Source organism: Pholis gunnellus (assembly GCF_910591455.1).
Source record: "Pholis gunnellus genome assembly, chromosome: 8".
Taxonomy (NCBI): Eukaryota; Metazoa; Chordata; class Actinopteri; order Perciformes; family Pholidae; genus Pholis; species Pholis gunnellus.
Window position 1 is genome coordinate 1766754 of NC_136534.1, and position 6000 is coordinate 1772753.

Genomic DNA, 6000 nt, shown 5'->3' on the forward strand with positions numbered 1-6000 from the left:
TTCTTAAATACATTTAATTTTTTCTTATATGTATTATAATTTATAAAAATATTTTTCCCATTATCTTATTTTCTCATTGCACAGCTACTGTGCTCCTCAGTTGCTCTGCTTCCAGTGCAGCTTGTTTTAAGTAGAGCTTTTATCCAATCAGATTTCACCTCTGTGTCTCTAGGTAAGAAGAGAGGCCCCAGCCTGCAGACTCACCCAGTGCTGCCATGTGCAGTTTAAATTGAATGGGGACGATATTATTGATTCGACCAATCAGATCTTTAGTTTGGGATTCATGGCCCCACCAGAGCAGTTTGCAGGCCAAGTTACGTCAGCTCAGAGTCCAGATGCCTCTCTGCCAGCAAGGTGCAGAGTGTGCTGTGATTGGTCAGTGGGCGGGCACGTGACTATGTGCCCGCGAAACATGATTGCTAGCAGAGCTTTGTAGCAGACAGAGTTCAAGTGGAAATATTTGAAAGACATTTTACCTAGCTTTGTTTTTTTAATATGAAATGGCGGAAGGAGGAGAAACGGATTTAGTGGCGGAGTTACTGGGAACGCTTTTCTCAAGAAGGACATTTCTGAACAAACTGGACAGTAAGAAACGACCCCACAGCTAGCAGCCCTGACCAGCCAGGAAAATGATTTTTATGCAGTGTCAGAAGCGTTGCACATGTTATGGCTGGGAATGTGTTTCATTTTAACTGAGCGTCGGTACTTTTGGAGAGACTCGAGTGGATCTACAACTCACAACCGCGGCCCGCCCTTCGCTGGTCCACGGCCGAAGACGACCACCGAACTGTGGCGGAAAACGGACCACCGACCGGCCGCGGAAGACGGACAAGCGGCAGCGGAAGACAACCGAAAGTCGGTCAAAGACGACAACCGAACAGCGGCGGACCACGGACAACCGACCAGCGGCGGATCCGGTTGGACTTCTTACTGGAACTGATGTACTGGGATTAAACTCTTTGTCAGCATAGACAGCATTTGGTAAGTGAACGATCGTTTGTTTACCTCTACTGTTCATTTGTCTATCGTGGCGTTTTTATGAATAGTATTTGAATGGCTCATGCTCTTGTGGTGGAATGCGTGGATCCGCTGCAGGTCTGCTGGATTGATTTGTTGCTTTGTTGTCATATGAATATATGCGACTGCTCTTGTGAGTTTGTCATTGTGTTACAATGATTTGGACTATATTGTCCGTTAATGACGCAGCGTCCCGTCATGCTCGTATTCATGTATCTGCACATTTTATTTCATTTGTCAAATGTTGCAGTGTTATGTGAATATGCGGCTTTTACACGAAACAAATAATAACCCGTAGCTGTGACGTCATAATGAGGTTATTAGAAGTGGAGAACAGCACTGAAGGCCCAGGTATAAAATCCACGGCCCGCCACTGGGTTCCTCTGAGGCTGCTGTCGGCCTTGGGGAGAAGGAAAAGGGGTCGAGGGGATGCTGGGGCCAAGGGCACGGGATGGGGAGGGATGGGCTGGGCTAGGGACACCAAGTCCAGTCTGTGAAGGCCCGGGCAAGACACTGGGGTCATTGGGAAGGGTTTGGAGGGTAGTCCGAGCAGCGTCCAGGGTTCCCCGTGCCCCAAGCTCTTGTCCTGGTGGGATGGCTGTGCCCCGGTAGGGTGCCAGCCTGTCTCTGTGCAGGGCGACTGTCCTTCCTCGTGGTGGCAGCTGGTCCCTGTACACTACCTCTCCAAGTCTCTCCAGGACTCGGCAGGGTCCCACCCACTCACTATCCAGCTTTGGGCACCTGCCCTTCTTCCTTTGCGGGCTATACACCCAGACCAGCCCCTCTGCTTCGAAATGTCGTCCTCTGACGTGCACGTCGTAGTTCCTCTTTTGCCTTGCGCCTGCACTGCGCAGCTGGTTCCTGGCGAACTCATGGGCAGACTCCAAGCGGTCCTGGAGTATCCTAGCATAGTCGAGCCCCGGGGGGCCTGCAGGGGCATCAGGAGGTTTCCCCACCATCATCTCAGCTGGCGTCCGAATTTCCCTGCCTAGCATGAGAAGGGCAGGAGAGCAGGAAGTGGAGTCCTGTACAGCAGACCTGTAAGCCATCAGCACAAGAGGTACATGGTCGTCCCAGTCACGTTGGTGTTTAGCTGTCACTATGGCCAGCTGCTGCGCCAGTGTGCAGTTAAATCTCTCGACCAGTCCATCGCTCTGTGGATGGAGGGGTGTTGTGCGGGTCTTGTGGGAGCCCAGTTTGTCACACATGGCAGCGAAGACACGGGACTCAAAGTTCCTGCCCTGGTCTGTGTGGATGACTTCAGGGGCCCCAAATCCGCTGAACATCTCCCCCACCAGAGCATCAACTATAGTCACCGCCTCCTGGTCAGGCCACTTCGTAAAATAGTCCATGGCAGTGAGGATGTAACGGTTACCTCTCTCTGAGTGGGGAAAAGGTCCGAGAACATCAATCCCCACCCTCTCCATGGGACACTCCGCTGGGAACTGTTGGAGCTGGGCATGAGATCTGTCCGCAGGGCCTTTCTGTGCAGTGCAGCTGTCGCAGCGGCGGCAGTAGTCCTCCACATCCCGCCTATGTTGGCCCCAGTAGAACCCCTGGCGGAGGCGGCGGAGGGTCTTAGTAACCTCGAAGTGACCAGATCCTGGAGCTCCGTGCATTGCCTGGAGCACTGTCTCTCTCAGAGCCCTGGGCACCACCACCTGCCACTGTGTCTCTCCCGTCGCTGGCCCTTTCCACCCCCTCTGCAGCAGACCATCCCACAGGTGCAGGGCTTGAAAAATTGACCAGAGTCCCTTTGTGGCTCGAGAACACAAGGCAACCTCTCCCCAAGCTGGTCGCTGCCGGGCTCCCACCCAAGTGAGCACTGGCCTTATGTCGACATCCTCTTCCTGTCTGCACCCTCACTCTGTTGCGTCCACAGCTGTCAGTCCGTGGCCTGCTGGCGTTCCCTCCGGTCCTACAGCAGCACATTTCACATCAGGTTGCAGCCGCTCTTCTTCCTGCGCCTCTCTTTTCTCACAGTAGCTGCAGCCATCAGCGCTGCAGGGGCGGCGTGAAAGTGCGTCTGCCTTTCCATGGCGTGCCCTGTGGACCACAGTGAAATCATATGCCTGCAGCTCCTCACTCCAGCGTGCCAGCTGGCCTTCTGGCTCTCTGAAAGACATGAGCCACTGTAAGGCAGAGTGGTTGGTCCTGACTGTGAAGTGGATGCCCCCAAGGTAATATTTGAAATGTTGGATGGCACTGACCACAGCAAGCAGTTCCCGCCTTGTGACACAGCAGCGACGTTCAGCCTTGTTGAACTGTCTGCTGTGATAAGCCACCACTCTCTCTCCTTCCGGAGTCACTTGGGCCAGCACAGCACCTGCGCCTGCATTACTGGCGTCTGTGTCGAGGACAAAAGGCAGGGTGGGGTCAGGTGGTGAGAGGATTGGGGCCTCCACAAGAGCTCTCTGCAGTGCAGTGAAAGCTGCCTGGCACTCCTCTGTCCAATCAAACACCACCCCTTTTTGAAACAGGCGGAACAGAGGTGCGGCTATGCAGGAAAACCCTCTCACAAACTTCCTGTAGTAGGAGGCCAGGCCCAGGAAGCTTTTCAGGTCCTGCACAGTGCTGGGGGTAGGCCAATCCTTCACAGTCTGCACCTTCTCGTCCATGGTGCTGACACCACCGCCCCCAAGCTTGTGCCCCAGAAATATGACCTCTCGTTGCATGAAGGAGCATTTCTGTGGGTGCAGTTTTAGACCTGCTGCTGCCACCCTCTCCAGCACCCGCCTCAGGGCTTTGAGAGATGCCTGGAATGACTCACCATGCACCAGTATGTCGTCCAGGTACACCACACACTCCTGCCGAGGGATACCAGCGAGTACCCTGTCCATTAGTCTCTCAAACATGGCAGGGGCATTGCAGAGGCCAAACGGAAGGACTTTAAACTGCCACAAGCCCCCATTAGTGATGAAGGCCGTTTTGGCCCGAGCTTCAGGGCCGAGGGGGACCTGCCAATACCCGCTCCGCAGGTCCAAAGAGGAGTACCAGGATGACCCTGCCACTGTTTCGAGGGCCTCATCGATGCGTGGAAGGGGATAGGAGTCCTTTTTGGTCACTTTGTTGAGGGGTCTGTAGTCCACACAGAAACACCACTTCTCCTTCTACTTTTTGGGGATCATGACGACCGGGGAGGCCCAGGGGCTGGTGGAGGGCTCATTGATTCCAGCTCGCCGCATCCCTTGCAGGGCTTTGTCTGCCGCAGCCTACCTGGCCAATGGGAGGGGTCGAGGTCTCATCCTGATCGGCTGTGCATCTCCTGTTTCGATGTTATGCTGGACGAGGTCTGTACGGCCCACATCGTCCTCTGACAGTGAAAAACAGTCCTTGAACTCAAGTAGAAGCTGCCACAGCAGACTTTGCTCACTAGGAGTCAGACCATCACAGTTTTTCTGCCAGACCTCCTTCACTGCCAAGACCCTTTCACTGTCGTCAGGTGAAGAGGTGTTTGTCACAGCCGTTAGTGTGGCAATGGTGTGGGTCGTGACACAGCCAGGCCGGGGTGGCTGTCGCCACATCTGGATGACATGGCCATCAGGAAAAGTGAGAGTTCCTCTCTTCGTGTTTATGACACAGTCCAAAGCCCCGAGAATATCCAGTCCCAGTATGCAGTCCTCCAGGTTAGCAACCCACACCGGGCAGCGGACAGATTTTCTTCCCAGCCCCAGAGTCACTATTGCTTCCCCAACCATAGGGGCTCGCTCTCCGGTGACTGACTGCAGTTTCACTATCGTGGGGAAAATAACAGTTCCATTTTTCACCACATCGGGCCTCACCAGGGTTGCTGACGAACCCGTGTCTACCAGTGCAGAGCAGCATGTCCCTCCAATAGTCAGTGGTGCATACCAACAGTCTCCTATCCAGGTTCGACCCAGCACCACTAGTCGCTCCGGCTGACCATCAAAATCCTCCAGTGGTCGGGGTGCTCCTACTTGGTCAGAGAGTTGCGTAGCTTCGTTATTTAAAGGGGGTCGGGACAGAGTGTCAGGGGTCCGCATCATCCCGATTATGCGGTCCCCGGATCGTTTCCCTTGTTCGCGGTGGTACGAGGGCAGTGTCGGACCAGGTGACCAGGCTGCCCACACCCCCAGCAGACTCTTGGTCGTGGCTTGTCCTGCCTCTCTTCTCTCAGAGTAGCAGCCCTCACCAGCTGGGTTAGCTCCCCCATCCAGGCAGGCTGCACCAAGTCCATGTCAGCCTCACAAGCAGTTCTCACCTTTGGTGATTGTTCAACCCCTTTACCCAAGGTGCCAGCACATAGCATCTTTCTCTCCGTAGCTGACTCCAAAGCCTCCTGGAGCGACCCGGGCTGAGCCAGTAGTGTCTGGATGCGCAGATCAGCTGGAAGCAGGGCCTGGAGGAAATGGTCCCTAGCTAGCTCGCTCTGGATGGGAGGGGGCATGTGGGCGTAGGTGCGGTGTACAAGCCCCTCGATGACATTAGCCAGCTCCCTCAGCGGCTCCTCTGGCCTTCGCTGTCTGCTGCACAGTTCAGAGCGGAGCAGGCTAGTGGCAGAGCACTGTCCAAATCGTCGCGTTAGAGCCCCAATTAGTGCATCATAATCTCTCCTATCATCAGGATTTAGCAGCAGTAGACTTGATAAAGCATCACCCGTGAGGCACATCGCTAGCTAGAGAGCTTTTACTGAAGTGGGCCATTTACTGGCCTGGGCTAACAGTTCAAATTGTGCATGAAAAGCTTCCCAGTTAGATTTACCGTCGTATCTGGGGGTCTTTATTGTGACCGGAACAGCTTCTCCGTGTGGTTCAGGGTGTTTGTTCATGTCCATTTCTTCGGCCGCCGTCATTCTTATACGGCCGCTATATCCGCCACCGGCGCGGTCCGAGCGGCCCAAACCAGCCTCGGCAGCCATCTTCGGTCATTTCCTTGACCCGCTCTCTGTGTTTCATCGTCCGCCAGGCCTCGGCTGTGCCGTCCCGTCCTTGTCCGTCACTTTCTTCTTCCCGCTTAAGCTCG